The 23,448-nt window shown below is 40.1% G+C and overlaps 1 protein-coding gene and 1 non-coding gene across 2 annotated transcripts in view; one reads left to right on the forward strand and one right to left on the reverse strand.

Annotated features, from left to right (window-relative positions):
• DEPTOR (DEP domain containing MTOR interacting protein) overlaps positions 1-23,448 on the forward strand; it is a 178,406-nt gene that overhangs the window by 42,501 nt on the left and 112,457 nt on the right.
• LOC144457341 (U6atac minor spliceosomal RNA) lies at positions 11,684-11,811 on the reverse strand. Its single transcript, XR_013486654.1, has one exon. It is a non-coding gene; the product is annotated as a U6atac minor spliceosomal RNA (small nuclear RNA).

Consider the following 23,448-nt stretch of genomic DNA (forward strand, 5'->3'; position numbering starts at 1 on the left):
CTGTACAAAATAAAATTGAAATAGATAGGTAATTGTTTTTGGAAGGGGGTGGCACTTGCAGCTAGGAACATCAGGAAAAACTTTATATATGAGTTAGTGCTTGAGCTGAGCTTAGAAGGAAACTAGGGATTGATTCTTTTTTCTTTTTTTTAAAATTCATTTTCAGTTTTTAACATTTACTTCCACAAGATTTTGAGTTCCAAATTTTCGCCCCATCTTGCCCCTCCCCCCACCCCAAGATGGCATGCATTCTGAATATCCCTTCCCCTAGTCTGCCCTCTCTTCTATGTCTCACCCCCTTCTCTTATCCCCTTCCCCTTCTGTTTTCCTGTAGGGCAGGAGAGAATTCTGTACCCCATTTCCTATATTTCTTATTTCCCAGTTGCATGTGAAAACATTTTTTTTAAACATATGTTTTTAAATCTTTAGGTTTCAAATCTTTTCCCTTCCTCCCTTCCCACCCACCCACCCTCATTGAAAAGGCAAGCAACTCAATATGGGTTATACATGTACAGTTATGCAAAACACTTCCATAGTAGACATGTTATGAAAAACTAACTCTATTTCCCTTAATCCTGTCCTGCCCTTCCATTTATTCTGTTCTTTCTTTTGACCCTGTCCCTCCTCAGAAGTATTTGCTTCTGATTACCCCCTTTCCCAATCTGCCTTCATCTCTGTCATCCCCCAGCTCTCTTGTCCCCTTCTCCCCCTATTTTCCTGTAGGGTAAGACAGATTTCCTTACCCAACTGAATGTGTATGTTTATTCTCTCCTTAAGCCAGATCGTATGAGAATAAGATTCACTCATTCCCTCTCCCCTTCCCCCATTTCCCCTCCACTGTAAGAGCATTTTCTTTTCTGTTTTTTTTTGATAATTTACCCCATTCTGCTTCTCCCTTTCTTCTTCTCCCAGTATAATCCTCTCTCATCCCTTAATTTTATTCTCCAGATATGACCCCTTAATCTTCAACTCACCCTGTGCCCTCTATCTAACTATTTATCTATCTACCTATATCTACATATAATTTTTTTCCTCTAACTACCCTGATACTGACAAAGGTCTCATGAGTTGTAAATACCATCTTTCCATGCAGGAATGTAAACAGTTCAACCTTAATAAGTCTCTTATTGATTTGTCTTTCCTGTTTACGTCTTCATGTTCCACTTGAGTCTTGTATTTGAAAGTCAAATTTTCTATTCAGCTCTGGTCTTTTCATCAGGAATGCTTGAAAGTCCTCTGTTTCACTGAATGACCATTTTTTCCCCGGAAGGATTATACTCAGTTTTGCTGGGTAGGTGATTCTTGGTTGTAATCCTATCTCCTTTGCCCTCCACAATATTATATTCCATGCCCTGCTGTCCTTTAATGTAGAAGCTGCTAAATCTTGTGTTATCCTGATTGTGTTCCCACAGTACTTGAACTGTTTCCTTCTGGCAGCTTGTAATATTTTCTCCTTGACCTGGGAACTCTGGAATTTGGCTATAATATTCCCAGGAGTTTTCCTTTGTGGATCTCTTTCAGGAGGAGATCTGTGGATTCTTTCAATTTCTATTTTGCCCTCTGGTTCTAATATATCACTGCAGTTTTCCTTGATAATTTCTTGAAAGATGATGTCTAGGCTGTTTTTGATCATGGCTTTCAGATAGTCCAATAATTTTTAAATTCTCTCTCCTGGATCTATTTTCCAGGTCAGTTGTTTTTCCAATGAGATATTTCACATTGTCTTCTATTTTTTCATTCTTTTTGGATTTGTTTTACAGTGTCTTGATTTCTCATAAAGTCACTAGCCTCCAATTGCTCTATTCTAATTTTTAAGGAAGTATTTTCCTTCAGTAAGCTTTTGGACTTCCTTTTCCATTTGGCCAATTTTTCTTTTTAGGGCATCTTCTCCTCATTGGCTTTTTGGACTTCTTTTGCCATTTGGGTTAGGCTACTTTTTAAGGTGTTATTTTCTTCAGTATTTTTTTGGTTCTCCTTTAGCAAGCTGTTGACTTGTTTTTCGTGATTTTCTTGTATCACTCTCATTTCTCTTCCCAGTTTTTCCTCTGCTTCTCTTACTTGCTTCTCAAAATCCCTTTTGAGCCCTTCCAAGGCTGGGACTGACTCATATTTTTCTTGGAGGCTTTGGATGTAGGAGCTCTGACTTTGTTGTCTTCTTCTGGTTCTATATTTTCATCTTTGTCACCAAAGTAAGATAATATAGTCTGACTCTTTTGGCGCTGCTTGCTCATGATCCCGGCCAATTACTTGAGTTTTAAACTCTTTGTTAAGGTAAGAGTCTGCTTCCAATGTGGAGAATGTACTGTCCCAAGCTTTGGGGGTTTATATAGCTGTTTTCAGAGATCCTTGTAGGGAACTGTAAAATTTCAGTTCTTGCAAGTTGGTATGATAAGGGGTGAGGTGTTTATTCCTTTCCTGGCCTGTGCTGTGGTCTGTTAGTGACCACAAGCACTCCTTTCTGTCCTGGAACTGTGAGGAAGGTTTCCTGTCCACAGCCTCTACAAGCTCCACCGTGCCAGGGCTCCTCCTCACCCCAGGATCCCCATCCAGAACTGTGACCCAGATCCAAGCATGGGCAAAGCAAGAGATTCCTGCCTCAGCACCAGCAGAGAGATCCCTGCAATCCCCCTCTGATCAGCCACTCGATTCCCCCTCAGTCTGTGGGCCGGAAGCTTGGGAAGCAGCTGTCCCCCCAGGACCGAGTTCTCAGGGGACTGGAACTGAATCCCTACCTTCCTCTCTCAGCACCGCAGAAATAGACTTTTCCCAGTGACCTTCTAAGTTGTCTTTGGCATGCGTGGATTGAGGAGTCTGGAAACTGCTACAGATGCCCACGATTCAGTCCCCTGAAGCCTGCTTCAGGTTTGCTGTGGCTTGCGTGCCCATGCCCCGCTGCGCTCTTCTCCCAGCTCAGTGTGATATACCTTTCTGATCAATCATCCAGGTTGTCTTGGGCTGGAAATTTGTTTCACTCTGTCTTTTTGTGGGTTCTGCTGCCTTAGAATTTGTTTAGAGCCATTTTTATAGGTATTTGGAGGAATTGGGGGAGAGCTCAAGCAAGTTGCTACTTTCACTCCACCATCTTGGCTTCTCCCCAATTCTAAGAGGCATAAGCGGGGGGAAAAAAAGGAGTGCATTCTAGTCATGAGGCATAGCCCATGCAAAGACATGGAGGAGAAGATGGAATGTGGCATGGGAAGAACACAAAGAAGACCAGTTTATTAAGGAGGGGTATGACCTGCCCTCTCTATAGATGTGTGCTTTGGGAATATCACTTTGACAGGTGCTATATGAAGTACAGATTGGAGAGGGGAGAGGCATGAGGCAGGGATTCCAACGAAGAGATTATTGAAGTAGCCTAGACAAGAGGTGATGAAGATGAACTAGAGTGATGGCAATGTGGCCAGAGGGAAAGGGATGGATGGATGGGAAAGAGGTTGTGGAGGTAGAAATGACCAAACTTAACTGACAGGTTTTGTGGGGTGAGGGAGAATGAAGAATTAAGGATAACTCAGAGATTATGAACCCAGGAGATTGGAAGAATGATCTTGCCTTTGATGGAAATAGGCAAGTTTGGAATAGGGGTAGATTTGGGACGGGGGTGAGGGAGGGAAAACTTAATGGGTTCTGTTTTAAGCATGTTGATTTTGAAATACCCTTAGGACATCTAGTTAAAAATGTCCAATCAGTAGCTAGTGATGTGGGGCTAGGACCGAGGAGAGAGAGACTAGGACTAAATATATAGCTATGGGAGTCCTACCTGTAGAAATAACTAAACCCAGAGGAACTGATGATGTAACTGAGAGAGTAGAGAAAAAGAAGACAGCCAAAGACAGAGACTTAATATACACCTACAGTTACTGGATGAGATATGGATGGTATTGTTGTTGTTGCTGTTTTTCATCCTTAGTTTTCAAAGAGAACCAACAACATAATGGGTGATACCTTAACTCAGTAAGTCATCCACTGCATATGGATGGTAATCTGGAAGAGGGACACTGACACAGAGCAGTTAAGACAGATAGAAGAAAGCCATGTGATAAGTCCCTAGAAAGGTAAAAATACCCAAGAGGAGAGAGGGTTGTTGGTGTCAAATTCTTCAGAGAGATCAAGGAGGGTGAAGATTGAGGAAAGGCCCTTGAATTTGGCAATTAAGAGATCACTGCTAACTTTGGAGAAAACAGTTTCATTTGAGGGATTGTAAGATTAAGTGGGAAGCCAGATGAGAAGCGAGTGAGTAGAGAGGAAGTGGAAACAATGAGAGTAGATAGATTCTTCTTTGGGTTTTCCTAGGGAAGTAGGAAGAGATATATTTTGATACCTATCTGTCTGTCTGTCTATTTATCTATCTATATCTTGAGCAGGGGAGGTGATAGGAACAAGCAAGAGGGTTTTTTTGGTGGTTTTTTTTGTTTTGTTTTTAAGATGGGGGAGACCTGAGTATGCTTGTAGGCATCAGAGCAGGAGTCAGTAGGTTGAGAGAGCAGATTAGAGAGGGGAGAGTGTTGAGTTTGGGGGTGATCAACAATAGGAGGATGGAATCAAGGGCATAAGTAGAGAGGTGGGTCTCCCTTAAAAGAAGGGCCACTTCTTCAAAGACTGGATTAGAGAAGAATTCTTTGTTCTAAGTAAACACTTACATCCTAGAGATGAAAGGATCTGTGCCATGCAGAGTGAGGTCAGGCAATTTTCTCAAGGCCAGATTAAGTTGCAGGGCTCATGAAACTTTGACTTCCAATTCTGCTCCTTAATTTGTTTCTCAGGGTAAGTCACTTACATAATTTATCTCTCTGTGTTATTAGGATAATGCTGTTGTTTAAAAAGGTTAATCACATGGTAGCTGTGATGAATAACTAATAAAAGTGATATTGTAAAACTAATAAAAATGATGTTGTAAAATGGCTTGACACAAAACAAAGGACAATATAAATGGTAAATAGCTCTTGTGTAACCAGGGAGAGAAAATGAATTACTTTGTCCCTCATACCCTGATTCTTACTTTTAATGAGAGCATTTAAAATGCATTTTCTTGTTTTGAGTCCAGAGAGTATATGGTGTTGCAACAGAAATAACCCATCAAATAAAACCAGGGCAAAATGTCTTACTTGGGAAGGGCTCAACAAACATTTGCTCAGTTTGAATTTGCATAACAATGGAACGGTGGTATGTATGCATAAGCCAGGTTTTGTAAGAGGTATTTTTGGTCCAATATTATGTTACTTTATGGAGAACTGGGTAGATTGATGGTTATACAGATCTCTACGATAAGCTTAAGAGGACTTATGTATGTATGTGTGCATGTATATACTATGTCACCCTGGGCAAATCACTTAACTTTTAAGTGCTCTGGGCAGCTGTGTAAATCTATAAGACGCAGAGAAGATGGTATCCTGAATTGGTAGAATGAGTTTCCTGACCTAGGAATTCCCTAAATCTATGAAAATGTAAATGCAATCTCCACCATCCATATCCATATATATATATATTATATATATATGTATATATATATATTTATATTTATATGTATATGTATACACACACATATATAATATACATATACATGCATGCATTTAAGTATTTTTGTCTCCATTTCTCCTTCCTAAACAAGAGAGGTAGCATGAAAGGAGAATTGGATTTACAGTCAGAGAACCTGAGTATGAGTCCCAGCTTTTTCATTCACTACCATTTTGATGTTGGCCAAGTCACTTCATCTCACTGTGTCTCAGTTTCCTTATCTGTAAAGTGAGGTTTGTAGTGACACTGTTTTGACCTTGCAGGACTGTTGGGAAGAAAGTGCTCTGCAAACCTTAAAGCACTATGGTATATATTGTCAAATGAGGGGTAGGATGACAAAGTGGATAGAAAGCTGTCCCTAGATGCAGCAAGAACTGAGTTCCAGTCTTGTCTCTGGTATATATTGGCTGTTTGACCCTACCTGGGCAAGTAACAACCTCTCAGTGTCCTCAGAGGTTCTGGAGGATTTTAAGTTGCAGGGCATTATTGATATACATTAGCAAAGGGAGCTTGCTCACTGGATGTTTTTACTTAAACCCATGAAATCACAGCTTTCCCCCTCCTTTCCTTCCTCAACTAAAAAAAATATTAGACAATATGTTTTCCATAGATGGTTTTATTGGTATGTGCAACTTCATGGAAAAGCTGTCTGTACTTGGTACCTCAATTCATTTGGGAAAACATTTATTAAGCGCCAGCTATACTCCAGGTGGGCAGCTAGGTGGCACAGTGGCTGGAGTGCTAAGCCTGGAATCAGGAAGACTCATCTTCCTGAGTTCAAATCCTGCCTTAGATGCTCAGTAGCCATGTGACCCTGGCCAAGTCACTTAACCCTCTTTGCCTCAGGTTCCTCCTCTAAAATGAGCTGGAGATGGGGCAGCTAGGTGGCGCAGTGGATAGAGCACTGGCCCTGAAGTTAGGAGGACCTGAGTTCAAGTCCGGTCTCAGACCAAACATTTGACAGTTACCAGCTGTGTGACCTTGGACAAGTCGCTTAACCCCAATTGCCTAAAAATAAAATAAGATAAAATAAAATAAAATGAGCTGGAGAAGGAAAAAGGCAAACCACCCCAGTATCTTTGCCAAGAAAACCCCGAAAGGGGTCACAAAGAGTTGGATACGACTGAAACAACTGAACAATAACAACAACATATTTGGATACTGTGCTAGATGGTGGGGGAACTAGGGGATATAAAGACCAAAACGAAAGCCCCTGCCTTCAGAGAGCTTATGTTCATCTAAAATACCTGCACTTCCTCACTACTCCCGTTCTCCTGGTCTGTCAAGTGTCAACAATTGGCCTTTACAGCCTCTGGTCACTTCTATGCCACGATAGTAATGGACTTGAATGGAGGAGCCATGTGTAAATATAAACGAAGTTATTTTCAACCTTTGTACCTTAATCCATGGTTACATAAAGCTTCACTGTATGATTTGAGTCATGGTATGATGTCACAACTTTTTATTCTTAGAGAAGCTTTCGTGAGTGAGATAAGTTTTGAGTTATACTTTGGTGCTGGTAACCTGGCCAAGGTTAAAGGATGGCTAGGTCAAGGATCAGGGTGGACTAGGATGAAATGAATGGAAAAAAATATGAGCAAGGTAACTTGAGTGTAGCCTAGGGAGCAGGGATGGGGTAGTGGTGAGTGGGGGGAGGAATGCATACAGAAACAGAAGAGCTGCAAACTAGGAGTGAAACATTGGCCCCCAGGATGAATGTTAAACCATTGGTGGAAAATTTTGGGAATTGGATGACAAAGAACAGCAACTGATAGTGATATTTCTGGCAGAAATCCAGGCAGGGAAAGGCTGGAAGTAGAGCAGATGAGGAAGGAGGTATTCTAGTAATTCAGAAACCACCCAAAAAGAATCCCTGGCAGTGAACTGAGGAGGAATAGTTGTGTAATACACATATATTTGATTTTGTATGCTTTGTGTCATGGCTGCAGAATTCATCATTAAGCACCTGCAAATCAGTTCACCTATCCTCCAGCCTAGCATTAAAGCCTGTGTTCTTTTGTTAATTTTTAACTTTGTCAGTGCTAATTTTATGTCACTATGTTAAGACATTTGCTTGGCTGTCAGATTTCTGTCTGAGTGCCTCTAATTCTGGGTAAGACCCACTTGCTCTCTATAACTCCTCCCTTACAGAAAGACTTCAGGGGTTTGTAGCATCTCCATCTTGAGTTGTTTCTTGCTCTGCTCCCGCTGTGGACTCGTTGGAGACTTTTTTTCTCCCGTATGCCTCGTCTTGGTTTGAACACACAGATAAGTCTTACTAATGGATGATGATCTTTCTGGCACCTAAGAGAATTTCTTTTCCAGGAGTCAGTTTCCACATGAGGTGGTGGGGCCCAGGACAGAGCCCTGGGCTTAAAGTAGATGCCAGTGGCCAGTTTGCAAACCACAGACCACTGTCCTTTGAGTTTTTCATAGATGAGCATCTCTTCCTTACTGGTGCTGTACAGAATTGGAGTTGTTGCCTGCATCTTATTTTTAAGAGAACAGATGTAAAATATACAGAGATTGGAGACAGGTGCAGTCTATGTGCAGTAAAAGTTGGAGCCATCTTTTAAAAGGCGTTCCAGAATTCTAATCGTCTCCAGATTTCCCATTCAACATTAATGGTGTATATCCCCTTATTACCCTAATTACAGTATTTAATAGAATGTGCCTGATTGCTGTCACCACTATCAAGTATTACTCAGTCTCAGTCAAGTGTAACAGGTACAAGTGACAGCTGTCAGGAGATTATTGCTGAAAGCTGACAAGACTTTAGGAAATAATTTTTTTTTTAATCAGTGTTGCTTTCAGCGAAAATCTGTGGATGTGTGAAACATTATCAAGCACTATGCAAACTCTAAGTATCAGGATCATTAGAGCTGGAAGGGTCCTTACATGCCCTCTAGCCCAATGTCTTTATTTCACAAAAGAAGAAATGAGGCACAGAGAGATTAAGTGATTTGCCCAGGGTAACATAGCAAGGATGCGTAAGAGTCAGGATCTGAACCCAGTTCTTCCTGACCCAAGCCCAACGCTCTCTACTATGCCATACTTCTCTCACTATGCCAAGAGTACAGTATCCTCTTAGATTCTTTGACTCATTGTCAGTCAGCAATATTTATTTCCTACTCTGTACAAGGAAGTTATTACAGTGTCAGTAGAAGGCCTTAAGGAGTCTGTAATAATAATTGGCGTTATTGTTGATGGAGTTGTGAACTGATCCAGCCATTCTGGAGGGCAATTTGGAACTATGCCCAAAGGGCTATAAAACTGTGCATACCCTTTGACACAGAAATATTCCTACCAAGTCTGTATCCCAAAGAGATTTTTTATAAAAGGAAAAGGACCTATAAGTACAAAATATTTATAGCAGCTCTTTTTGTGGTGACAAAGAATTTGAAATGGAGGGGATATCCATCCATTGGGGAATGGCTGACCAATTTGTAGTATATGAAGAAATGATGAGGAGGGTGCTTTCAGAAAAACTTGAAAAGACTTTTATGGACTGATGCAAAGTGAGCAGAACCAGGAGAATGTTGTACACAGTAACAGCAATATTGTACAGTGATCAACTGTAAATGACTTAGCTATTTTGAATAGTACAAAGATCCAAGACAATTCCAAAGGACTTATGATGAAAAATGCTATCAACCTCCAGAGAGAGAACTGATTAGAGTCTCAATGCAGATCGAAGCATACTTTTTTTTTAAACTTTCTTTCTTTTCTTTTTTTTTTTGGTCTCTGTTTTCTTTTGCAATATGGCTAATATAGAAATATGTTTTGCATGACTACACATATATATTCTACATCTAATTGCTTGTCATCTTAGAGAGGGAAGTAAAGGAGAGAATTTGGAACGCAAAATTAAAAAAAAAGAGAAAGTTTAAAGTTCTTTTTACATGTAATTAAAAATAAACTATAAAATTTTAACCAAATAATAATAATAATAGCCACTTATTTAGCACTTTAAAACATATGAAGTGTTTCATTGAACATTAGAGAGTCATTGTGGTAGAATGGATGGGACACTGGGCTTGGAGTCAAGAAGACCTGAGTTTATATCCCACCTAAGACATTTTCTAGTTGTGTGACTTCAAACAAGTCACTTAAATCCTCTGAGCCTCAATTTCATTATTTGTAAAATGTTTAGGATTCAGCTTGATGGCCTGTAATGTCCCTTCCAAATCTAAATCTAAATGATCCAGTGGTTTCATTTGAGCCTCATAAGAACTCTGTAAGGTAGATACCACAGGGAGCATCATCCCTTTTTTAGATGAGGAAACTGAGGTACAGAGAAGGAAAGTGACTTGTCTATGGTGACAAAATTAGTAAGTCAAAGTCAGGAATAGAAATTTAGTATGCTATCAGCTGCTTCAGGCTGCCTCTGCAGAGAGCTTACAGAGTAATAGAGGGTGCAGGACAAATATGAACAAGTATATACATGAATGTGAATGATATAAGAATAAATACAATCAACTAGTGTTGTACAGTTATACACACACCCAGTTATTTATGTTACATAATCCTTTAGCATTGTTTGACTCCCTTTTTCATCAGTCTACCCTGCTGGCTGCATAAGTGGAAAGGGGTCATACAATACTGTGCATTTTTTTCTGTTTCCTAGGTTGTCACAACCAGATGACCAACCTGTTGGTAATGAGCCTCTCCATACTTAGGTAGTCTAGTGCTAAGGGAATAAGCACTGTCTGTCATTGGCTTTCAAAGCCTTTCCAGCTTGGCAGAAACTGTTTGAACCTACAGTCTATGGACAGAACTTTCGGGACCCCAAGTCATCTTCACACACCAAGGCATTAGAAGAGATAGACCCTCATAAACCTAGATCTAGGTGTCTAGAAACAGACATTCCAGAATTCCCCACCAAGCGTTCCTCCAGCACTCCCTCCTTGGAACTTCTTTGGCTTCTCAGGCTCCTAGATTATTTGAGATAACCTATAGCTTTGAAAGGGCAGGGCAATGTGTCTGTGATTATAATACAGTCTGTGAAACACGTCATGTGAATGTGAACTGGAGGAATTTAAGAATGGTGGATGTTTGTGTTTACAAGCAGAGATTGCAAAATTAGAATAAATGGCTGCATAGCTCCCCTTCAGTTTCTTTTCACTGGTTGCTTTTGTACTAATATTTCTACTAATATTTCCCTAATGGCCATATTCATATGTCTTAAATTGCAGGCAGTGCCACACCCATACAACCTCACTTCTTTTTTTTTTTCTGTTTCATTTTTTGTCTATTTATTTTCCTTACAGGTTCATCTAGAAATGCTTTCGAGATGATCTGGCTTAGTCAGGTTTACCAGATTCATTTTAAAATTTTTTTTTTCCATATGCTTTTGAGTTGAAAATTTTTTCTCCCTTTTTCTCCCCCCCCCACCCTCCCCAAGACGGCGCACAATCTGACATAGGCTTTACATTTACATATCGATTAAACATATTTTCACATTAGTGAAGTTGTAAGTAAAAATTAAAACCAATGGGAGGAACCATCAGAAAGATGAAACAAAACTCAACTGAAGGTAAAAATAAGTGAGAGCAATTCGACTTCCATAGTTCTTTCTTTGGATGTGGACAGCATTTTCCATCCCGAGGCCTCTGGAGATGTCTTAGATCCTCGTAATGCTGAGAAGGGTTCAGTTTAACATTCTTAGTCATTGCATAACGTGGCTGCTATTGTATACAAAGTCCTCTTGGTTCTGCTTACTTCACTCAGCATCAGACCATATAAGTCTTCCCAGGTTTTTCTGAAATCAGCCTGTTCATCGTTTCTTATAGAACAATAGTATTCCATTACATTCATATACCACAACTTGCTCAGCCATTCCCCAATTGATGGGCATCCTCTCAATTTCCAATTCTTTGCCACCACAAAAAGAGCTGCTATGAATATTTTTGTACATGTGGGTCCTTTTCCCATTTGTTTGATCTCTTTGGGATATAGCCCTAGAAGTGCTATTGCTGGATCAAAGGGTATGCACATTTTTGTAGCCCTTTGGGCATAGTACCAAATTGTTCTCCAAAATGGTTGGATCATTTCACACCTCCACCAACAATGTATTAGTGTTCCAATTTTCCCACATCCTCTCCAACATTTATCATTTTCCTGTTTTGTCATGTTGGCCAATCTGATAGGTGTGATGTGGTACCTCAGAAAAAACACATGGTTAGATGCCACAGAGTAGGTGGCAATGCCTTAACCGTATATGTGTTGTAAAGGCCACTAAGGCCTCTTCCATCCTTATCAAGGGGAGTGCTAACCTTCTCTCCTTTCATACAACACCACAACCTCACTTCTTAAGAAAGGGCACAAAGTCTGTTCCTGTAACTTGTGAAGCTCTCCTCATAGATTTTCCAAAACTAAACACTAATTTAGTTTCATTGGTACTCCATTGTTTTTCAAAAAGTTTGTACTATCAAGTGCTTTTGATTTCTGTATTTAGGAAAAAAGTATATATAAAACTTGGAAAGATACCTATGAAACAAGAAGCAATTGATCTAAATTTTTTAAAGTCTTTAATGTAAAGTGCTTTTGAATTTTTCAAAGAGGCCTCTGTCTGATTGCCGTTTGATTACATGTTGCCTTGCTGATTTTCTTTTTTGACTGTTGCCCTCAAGGCTAAGTCTTGGGCCTTCTTCTCTTCTCCCTAAATACTGTCTCATTTGTAATCACATCGGCTCCCATGCATTCAGTGACCATCTCTAGGCAGATGATTTCGAGATCCATATATTCAGTCCTAGCCTTTCTTCTGAGCTTCAGTGTCACATTACCATCTGCCTTTTGGGAATCTCCAGCTAAGTGTCTTGAAAGACATCTTTAATTCAACATGTCCAAAACAGAACTCATTATCTTTCCCCTAAAACTTCCCCTCTTCCAAACCTTCCTGTTATTCTGAGGACACAACTAATCTCCCAGTATTGCAACTCAACTCTTCCCTTTCACTTCCTCCAGCGTATATACGTTCATTCTATCACAAGATCTTGTTATTTCTACCTTTACAGCATTTCTCATATACATCCCCTTCTCTCTACTCACATAGGCCACAGCTTGGTTTGGGTCCTCATTACTTTCATCTGGACTATTACAACACTCTCCTAGTTGGTCTTCCTTCTTCAAGTCTCTGCCCACTCCAGTCTATCCACTCAGCTACCCAAGTAATACAACCCCCCAAGCCCTGCCTCCACCTTCACACACACACACACACACACACACACACACACACACCCGACCAAAATTTAGTGGTTCTATGTTACCTCTGTGATCCGATATAGAATCTTCTTTTTGGCTCTTAAAGCTCTTCATAACCTGTTTCTTTCCTGCCTTTCCAATCTTCTTATAGTTTACTCCCTTTTACAAACTTTATGATCCAGTTGCACTGGCCTGCTCACTGTTATTCACACATGTCACTCCATCCTGCATCTAGGCCTTTGCATTAGCCGTCCCCATGCCTGGAAATGCTCTCCTTCCTAACTTCTTCTTCTTAGTTTCCCTGGCTTCCTGGATGCCTTTAAGATCCAGCTCAAATGCCATCTTCTGCAGAAGGCCTTTTCCCAGTTGGCCAGCTGGTAAGGCCTTCCCCTTTGAGGTTACCTCCCAAATATATACTGTATAAATCTTTTATGTACCAAGTTATTCACATGTTATCTTCCTCATTCAAATGTGAGCTCCTTCAGGGCAAAAAATGTTTTTCCCTTTGTTTAGGATAGCACTTGGCACTAGTAAATGCCAAGAAATGCCTGTTGACTATGTGGAACAGCTCCTCATGAGGAACCCCCACTCCCTCTTGAATATTAGAGTCTGCTTTTTGGCTTAGAGAGTTGCCTAGGAAACAGACAGGGTTTGTATCCAGGATCACGAGCTAATATGTGTTATTAGTAGGATTTGAACTCAGGTCTTCCTAGCCCCCTAAACCATCTCTCTTTCCACCAAACCATTCTGCCTTCTGTGATGATGATAGAACTATTTTAAATGTCAGTGCTATTTTAAAACCACTTTTTTCTAAGTGGTGCAGTGGATAGCATGGACCTAGACTTAGGAAGACCTGAGTTCCAGCCTCAGATACGTACTAGCTGTGTGGTTTACTCTGGATAAATCACTTGAACGCTCTCTGCCTCAGTTTCCTCATCTGTAAAATGGTGATAATAAGAACACCCACCTCCCAAGGTTATTGAGAGGATCAAATGAGACAATATTTGTAAAGCTCTTTGCAAACCTTAAAGCATTATTTGAAGGCTAGCCATTATTATTACACTATTATTATATTATAGCTATTATTATTTCTACCTAGCCTTCACCTAGTGAGGCATTGTTTTAAATTCTTAGCATGTTCCTTAGTAATTAGGTGTAAAATATCCCCCTTCATTTCAGAGGGAGAGACCACCCCAAATTAGGATCATAGTATCAGAATTAGAGATGGCAGCAACCAATGAGATTCTCTGGTCCAATCCCTGTCTTTTTACGGATGACAACAGAGATGTTAAGTGACTTTCCCAGGGTCATAAAGGTAGTAAATGGCAGAGCCTGGGATCTGGGATCCTTTTACTCCAGGTCCGGGGTTCTTCCCACTCTACTCTCTGCCTCTCATTTATTTCAAAGTTCACAGTAAACAAACGCCAGCTTGGCTAGAACCCCAGTTTGTGTCGTCTTGAGCCTAGTGCTCGGCCCCCTTCCTGAGTGATGCCCACATAAAGGATGCAGGTGAAATGGAACATGACTCCTATCATCTAGTGTGTATTCAGGAGCCAGATGTTTGGCTGAAGGCATTTTATGTCCATATCCCAGAAGGCAGGATTGTTTGGGGAAAAAAAGTTTCCCAAAGAATTGAAGTCAGAAGATGTGGGCTTAAATTTCCTGTTTGGTCCCTACTTTGGGGACAGAAAGCATTTATTAAACACCTACTATATTCTAGGCAGTGTGCTAACTGCTGGGGATATAAAGGCAAAAGATAGTCTCTGCTCTCAAGGAACACACATTTTTTCCCCCTTTTTTAAATAGGAGTTGGGGTTAAACGACTTGCCCAGGGTTATGTGGCTAGTATGTGTCTGAGAGATTTGAACTCAGCCCTGACTCCAGGGCTGGTGCTCTATCTATCACACCACCAAGCTGCCTCTTTTTTTCTTTTCTTTTTCCTTTCTTGCTTCTTTCCTTCCTTGGAACACACAATCTAACAAGGGCGACAACACGTGAACAGCTATATGCAAACAAGTTATACCCTAGTTGAATAACCCTATCGATAAATGAAATAAACAAGGTCTAGCACAGCTTGCTTTTTAAAATAACTTTTATATATTTTCTTATCACCTTCATTTCTAAATATATCCCTCACCCTTCTTTGGAGAATAGCTGTGTGACTCTGGGTTGAAAATCATTTTCCCTCTCTAGGCCTTAGTTTCCTCATCTATAAAATGAAAAGGGACAATGTGGTATGATAGAAGAAGCATTGATAGAAGAAGCAGAGCCAGAGGATCTGGGTTCACATCCTGGAACCTATGATAATACCTGTGAGAGCCTGGGCTGACCTGGGTCTCAGTTTTCACATCTGTAAAATGAGGGCACAGACCTTTAAAGCTTCTTCCAACTTCCAAATTTACAGCCTGTGATCGTCTTGTATGTAATACAGAACTATCTGTTTGAAGCACAAGAACTATATGAAACCATCATTCAGGGAAGAAGTCATAGCCATGGTAATCAATAATAACTCCACCTTCTTTCATTTTATTTTCTAATTCATCATGTCTTCATCCAAAATGAGACATTCATATTCTTCATCAAAGCCATCATATAACTGTCCTTTTTGGGCTAAATTGCCCACATTAATGTGTCAGTCCTGTTCTTGATGCAAGTTCTTTACCTAGCGTGGTCTTTCCAAACCCTGGTGTCCGTGAGCAGGATGTTGGGCAGCCTCATGGTCGTGATGCTGCTGGCTCCACCCTGGTCACCCACTCTCCATGAGGGAACAGCAGGTAGAGGGGGCTAGGCAGGAGCCTGGGGATTCCTTTTAAATATGGGCTGGACTAGATGGCTGGTGAGATCCCTTCCTTCTCTGAAATTAGTAGCTAATTAGTAGAGGGAGAATTTAGAGATTTTGTGGAAGATATAAGGATATATATGACCATAAGCATGTATAGTACATTTCATTAGGGTGTGTAGCCAACAAATTTTATTTTGTTTATTTTTTTAACATTTGTTGAGTGTTCAATCATTCATTAGATAAACTAAAGATTAACTTTTTTAAAAAATTAACCAAATTTTACTTTAAAAATACGAACTTAAATTATGAGACAATACCAACATTTTTGGAGAGGTTAGGATATGTCTGGGACACTGTAAATGTACATACACATATAGAATCATCTTTAAATTTTTAAGATAATGGCATGGCTGAAGAGGCAAACACTCAGAAATAACAATTTAAGGCAGCATTTGATTAAGTGACAGGACAACACTTTAGATAAGTGCTGTCAGAAATTCTGGGAAGGGTTGACAAAGACCAGGTTTGGAGAAAGCATCTTAGAAGACGTGAAATAGGGCAAGGAGCAGACATTGAAGAATAGCTGAGATTTCTAGGGAGACTGGAAAAGGAGAGAAAGTACCTGGTGGCAGGAACAGCATGTGGTCACATATAGAGGAATGCAAATTCTGTGCTCATTTTGTGTGTGTGTGTGTGTGTGTGTGTGTGTGTGTGTGTGTGTGTGTATGTTGGATGTCCCCGATTAACAAGGTTGATAGAAATAGTCCTCAACATGGATAGCAAAAACCTTTCTGTTGCATTTTCATCTCATGAAATGACCCTACTTTTTGTTGTTTTTCACTGTCACCGAGTTATAGAGCTGAGGCCAGCATGAGCTTCTCAGAGAGATTATTGTGGCTAGAGTCAGCCTATCTTGCTGAGGAAGGGTTTCCATGAACGTGTTGATTAATTGATCATTTACAGGCTGTTGGACTGAAAAGCAGTTCCAACCAGGTTACAGATGTCCCTGAGAAGACTTTGATGGGAGAAAGACAAATGACTCTCCAAATATCTCTTGAGGGATTTATTTTTACATCCAGAGAAACCTTGACTCTATTCTTATGGTCCAGGCCTGACACTGACAGGCTTCCAGAGCCTGAACATCTGTTCTGTGCCCTGAAAGTAGATGGTAGTAACCCTATATGACGCCTGCATGGCATGTTTGGAACAGGATTTGATTTAATATCCTCCTTGTTTGGTAGGTCGAAGGAAAGAAAACTTCTTTTGGGCTGCCTTGGCCCCATGGTTTTTGTGGTGGAGTTTTTCAGCACAAAATGTGCAGGAAATTGCTTCTGCTATTTTGGTCTTCAGACTGAGGACTTGTTCTCTAGGTTAATTAGTGCATTCATAAAATCAGAGCTTGGAAGGGACGTTAGAAGCAATGCAGTCTAACCCCTCATTTTAAGGACAAGAAGACCAAAGATCAGAGAAGTCAGTAATAATAATTGGAGTAGCTAGCATTTATAGAGCACTTAGCGTTTGTTATCTCATTTGATACCTACAGCCACCCTTTAAGGTGGGTGCTGTTATTATCCCCATTTTACAGATGAGGAAGCTGGGATAGACAGTTGCTACTGACTTGTTCAAGGTTGTATAAATAATAGGTGGCATAAGTGATTAAAACCCAGTCCTCTGGCTCTAAATCCATCTACTACTTTTTCCCCTATGCCCATTACTCATCTAGTCTTATCCAACTTCACAACCACTGCAGGGAACCTCCTTACATTACCCCTGGCATGTAGCCATCTAGTCCCTGCTTAAATAGTGAGCTGACTCCTAGAGATAGCACATCCATTTTTGGGCAGCTGATGGTTAGGAAGCTTTCTCTCAGGTTGGGTTGTGATTTACTTTCCTGTAATACACATTCACACATTGTTAGAGCTAGAAGGAAGAGGAGCTCGTTGACTCATGTAGTTCAGCTTCTTTAGGCAATAAGAAACAAGCCCAGAGATTGAAAGGGACTTGCTATGATCACAGAGATAGCAAGAGACAAAAGCAGGTTTTCATGCAGGTCATGTTTACTCCTTCTCTAGGACTTCAGACTCTTCTTTGCAGTGTAGTCAGCCTTTCGGACCCGTTCCAATTTGCTAAAATCCCTCTGTAGCACTCAGAACTGGACACAGAACTCAGATGAGGTATAGATAGTGTACAGTTCAGTGGCACTGTTTGCTCTGTTATGGGTATGATGCATCTATTAATGTAACCTGAATGATTAAACTGTTTTGACTGTCACCTCAATTTGTTGACTTACAGCCAATTAAAAGGGGCCTGTCTTTTTCACATGAACTATTTCTAAGCCATGTCATCTCCTCCATCCTGTACTTGTGCAGCTGTTTGTTTTTTTTTACCTTCACATCGATCCCTGTTCATTTTTATCCCATTAGTTTTGGCTCATCATTCCATCCTCTCAATCTTTTTGAATCTTGAGTCTGTCATCTGAGGGATTATGTATCCTTCTCAGTACTGTACATCCACAATTTTCATAAGCATGCCTTCTTTGTCTTTATTCACATGTCAGAGAAGACGAGGACAAGGACAGAAAGCTCTGTGGCCCTCTACTCTAGGCAGCCTTCTAGCCTGACATCAATCTGTCACCATACCGAGGCTGTTGATTAGTCAACCATCTATAAATCTACCCATTCTCAGTATCAGAATAGTAAAGAATCTGGTTAATCATCTGTTGTTATTAAAAAGTTTCTTAAAGGTAAGAATTTTGTGTTATTCTATCTTTGTATCTCTAGAACAATGTGTTTTATAGCACACTTGACATATATTTATTGAATTGGGTTCATCTTACTATGCTTTATTGTGAATGGATTTCAGTCATTAGCTGCCTCAACCTGGCATTGGCATGCTAAAATTTCACATAATATAAATAAATGGATGGACTATCTAATTAGTTATCCAAAAAATTCTTGTTTTCCCTCTTCTCCATCTTTTTTGAATTCAACTGTTTTTCTTTCTCTGAATTCTGTTCATCCACATGTAGCATCATGGTCTCAGAAGTCTCCTAGCCAATCAGGAGTGACATTGTCTTTGAATTCTTCAGTAAGCAGCTTCCCTAGGCTAGCCTTCAGGGTTGTAATTCCACCCCATCAAATGGATCCTTGATACATTTTGGAGAAAAGACATTATAGGCTGACCCAACCTCAACAGCTAAAAGACCTGCCTTGCCTTATCATGGCTCTGATAGGCTTTCACTCTTTGACACTTTCCCTTCCTCCAAGCCCTGGCCTCTTTTCTCATTTAAAAAAATTTTTTTTAGCTTTTACAAAGGGATGTTTGCTTCAAAGATATAGCAATAACAAAACTACAAACGTTTCTCCGCAACACCTCAGGGTCACAGTCTCCCCTATCCCACCTCAGACCCTCTCCTTTCCCTATATGAACATAAAATAGGTCCTATGCCTCACTTCCTTGAAATTTAACTCTTCCTCCTTTGCCGTGACTGAGATTGAATTCAAAACAACAAGCCTTTCTTAAACACCTGCTGCATGCCAGGTACCATGCTGAGGCAAGTGGGAATTCAAAGACAAAAACCAAACCGTTCCTGTCTTCAAGAAACTTTTATTCTACCAGGTCCTATTTTCCAGTGTAATTGCCATTTCAGCTAACATTTTAGTAGTTTTTTATTGATAACTCATTTTTATATAACCTATATTTCCTCTTCTAGCCCTCTTCCCTCCTCCCAGAGAGCCATCTTGTGTAACAAAGAATTTTTAAAAAGAAAAAAAAAGAAAATAAGGAATAAGAGGGTGGAAAACCCCAGTAAAACGGATCAGAAAAGTTCTGATGTTATATGCAAAATCCTACACCCCTATACCTTCCAGCTCTTCTTTTGGGCAAAGCTTGTACTTTGTAATTTTGCAGCATTCACTTTCAACTCTTTTGCAGTAGTTATTCTTTCCCTTTACTCTGTTGTAGCCATCGTGTGTAGTGTTTTCCTGATTCTGTTTATTTTTCTTGGCACTTGTTCATTATAAGCCTTTCCATGCTTCTCTGGTTTTAGTTTCTTACGGCACAGTAATCTTCATTCATGTGTTCAGGTAGTATTTAATCATATCTTCATGCTATGACATTCCCACTTTTTTTTGACGTCCTAAAGTACACCCTCATATGATTTCTACTTCTTGCAACGAAGTGTTAGATATTAGAGTGTTTTGTTGTAGCACATCTTTTTGGTTAATGGAGGTATTCCTTAGCTGTTTTGAATCTTCTGGGCTCCAGCATTATCTCTTTCATTCACAGTATAGTAGCCAACATTGACAATTCTGCAAGGACTTTAGGGTGATAGTTAAGGGAAATGGAAAGAGGATCACTCTAGAACCATAGAGAATAGAGGCCATGCAACGCCCAGATTGTTGCTATACCAATGGAATCTTTGTAAAAAGAGTTTTGTGGAGGGAAGGACCCAGTTAAGGAAGGTGACTTTTTTTTTTTTTGGCTGTAGCCTCCCCTCAGAAACCTGAGAAATTTTGGCAGAAAAGTCCAGCACTTTCCTATTTGTAACACTTTGTACATGAGATGGAAAGAAACCATTTAATTAAAAACTCCACAAACAGTGATAAGTCTGCTGTCAACAATAACAAAGTACAATTAATCCTTTGACCTTCTGAGGCTGCAGACGTTACTCAGAGTTCTAGACTGAAATTTACTTCCAATCATTTTGCCCCTTTTCAAGTATTATATAAAAACACTCAAGACTGAAGTGATCTGATCTAATTCCATGTCTCCTCTATGTAGCTGCGTGACATAGGGCATGTCATTTAATCTCTCTGGCCTCATCTATAAAGTGAGACTCAGCATTCCAAGGCCCCAGCTCTAAAATTCTATGACGATGGTCGTTCCAGAAGTTGTTCTGGATCTGGAGTCAGAAGATGTGGGTTTGAATCCCAGATCTGCTGCTTACTAGCCATATGACCTTGGGGAAGTTATTCGCCTCTCTGGGTCTCAGTTTCTTCCTATGTAAAATGAGGAGTTTTGATTAGATGAGCTTCAAGTTCCCTATCAACTGTAAATCTGTAATCTAGAAACATTGTACTACCCTTAGCTGATTAAGATCCATCCCTCATGGGCGATTGTCCTCTACAAATGGAGTCTACTTCATTTGTTTTTTCCATGCCTTCCAGAGGTCTTCATGTTTCCTCAATTACTCTGTTTTCCAGCAAGGAACTTAGAACTTCCCTTAAGACCTAGCCAGTTCAAACTCTTAGCAGTGTGTGCCATCTTTGCTTTAAAAGACCTGGTCCTGAGGATCCTCTTCAAAAGTCTGTCTTCCAGGGTCATATTCCAGTTATCAATCTGGTTTTCACCTTTGTAGGGTTAAGAACAACTATCCAGGACACATAGGATCATGGGAAGAGGGCTCTTAGTGTTTGTCCTGATGCAACATATTCATTTCTAGAGAAGTCCTTCCCAACCTGTGGGCCATGAATCCTGGAGAAGCTATGGAATTTTTGGAAGGGATCTTTGAATCCATATGTGTGCTAAAGCATTGCCTGTTTATTTTCTTAATCAATAGCTACTAATAGCCCAACTACCATTATGTGGGAATCTGCAAAATGGTCCTCATACTCAAAAGTTTGGGAACTTCTGTTCAAAATTTCCTTCCTGTCCTGGCATTGAATAGGGGAATCCTTGTCATTGACCCCTTACTGAGAGTGACCTGTGCCTCAGTTTAGGCCTATTGTCCCTCCAAACCTCTTTAAAAGAGAGTGGGACATATTTGCCCAAAAGCACATAACTATCTAGGGCTTGCTACAGAATCCCAATAGTTCCTCAGTTTCCAAGTTTTGGGACACATTATGCAAATAAGCAACATACCTCTAGAGTACCACATCACAATACAAAACCAAATAACTATTAAGTTGTACTGCCTTCTTTCATCAAAAACCCCAAATCAGTGCATTTAACAATAACTGAACACTGTGTTACTATGTACAAGGCATCATGCTGGAGGCTATAAGTTAATATAGCATTGATCAAGAATTTAAAAATGGAGTTGTATGAAAAAGCAAAATAATTTCCTTTTCTGATCTCTTGGCAGTCCTTTTGATAAGACATGAGAAAACAAGCCATTGCAGATAACCAAAATGGTCAGTAGCCTGTATAGGAGCGTTAGTTAAGGCTTTACAAGACAAGGCTTTTGCAAAGTCCAGTTGGAGGTCATTTGGGTCCTTATCCTGTAGCACCTAACATAGATGGAATCTAGCTTGCTTAAATTCAGCAAACATCTATTAAGGGCCCACTATATGCACTCACTGGGCTAGATGCTGGAGATGACAAAAGAGATGACAAAAAAAAAACCCAGTCCTTTCCCTCAAGGAGCTTACACTCTACTTCATGATATAACGTGTACATAGATAAGTAGGCATAAGATAAGATTCCCCTATTCAATGCCAGGACAGGAAGGAAATTTTGAACAGAAGTCCCCAGACTTTTGAGTATGAGGACCCCTTATCAAAACATTTTGCAGACTCTCACATAATAGTAGTTAGGCTATTAGTAGCCATTGATTAAGAAAATAAACAGGCAGTGCTTTAGCACATATATAGATTCAAAGAAGGAAAAAATACTAACCACACAGGCTAGGGCCTCAACAACTCCTCAGCCCAGAATGCCACTCCTGGGTATGGGTCTCTTCCTGAGCCTGCCTTGGATCTGTAATCCACAACTGTGTTGTGTGTGAGGAGTACTAGGGAAAATGAACTCACATAATTAGGGTGTATAAGTAAGTACAACAAGGATGGGTGGGAGAAGCTATTGACACTTGAACCTCACTCTCCTCTGAAACGATCAAAGGAGAAAGGACGACAAGTACAAACAGGTATAGAAATACATTTCACTTGAGGGAAATAGGGAAAATGGAGGAGGGAGAAGTGGGAATTAGAGAGAGGGTAGAATAAGGGAAGGATTAACCCCAAGCAAAGCAAATTCTAAGTATGTACAAAAATATTTTTAGCTTTTTTTGAGGTGGCAAAGAATGGGAATCTGAGGGGGTGCCCATCAATTGGGGAATGCCTGAACAAGTTATGCTTGTATCAGTGTGATGGACTACTATTGTGCCACAAAGAGGATAACTTCCGAGTAACCTGGGAAGACTTGTATGAACTGATGGAGAGTGAAGAGAACAGAACCTGGAGAACAATTTACACAATGACAATATTGTAAGGACAATTCTGAGAGACTTAGTAACTTTGATCAGTATATTAACCAACTATAATTCCAAACGAATAATGATGAAGTATGCTACCTACCTGCTGACAGAAAGGTAAAGACTCAGAGAGTAGAACAAGATATATGTGTGTGCAAATATATGTAAATGTGTGTATGTGGATAGGCATACCTTGTTTTATTGCGCTTTGTACAAATTGAAGTTTTGTGGCAACCCTTCGTTGAGCATATCTGTCAGCTCCATCTTTCCAGCAGCATGTGCTCACTTTGTTTCCATGTCATATCTTGGAATTTGCACAATATTCCAAACTTTATTATTATTATTATTATTATTATTAATTATTATTATATTTGTTATGGTGATGTGATCAGTGATCTTTAATATTACTATTGTAAGACAGTGAACTTAAGTGATAAATGTTGTGTGTGCTCTGACAGCTCTACCTAACAACAGTCCTCAGTCTCTCTCCCCTCCTCAGGTCTCCCTGTTTCTTGAGACACAACAATATTGAAATTAGGCCAGTTAACAACTCTACAATGGCCTGTAAGCATTCAAGTGAAATGAACAGTCAGATGATTTGGCAAACTTCATTGTTGTTTTAAGAATTTGCTACAGCCACCCCAACCTTCAGCTCCCACCACCCAGATCAGTCAGCAGCCATCAACATGCAGGCCAGACCCCCTACCAGCAAAAAGACTAGGACTCTCTGAAGGCTCAGATGATGGTTAGCATTTTT

This window comes from Phascolarctos cinereus, unplaced genomic scaffold (assembly GCF_003287225.1).
Source record: "Phascolarctos cinereus isolate Bilbo 61053 unplaced genomic scaffold, phaCin_HiC Scaffold_4;HRSCAF=312, whole genome shotgun sequence".
Taxonomy (NCBI): Eukaryota; Metazoa; Chordata; class Mammalia; order Diprotodontia; family Phascolarctidae; genus Phascolarctos; species Phascolarctos cinereus.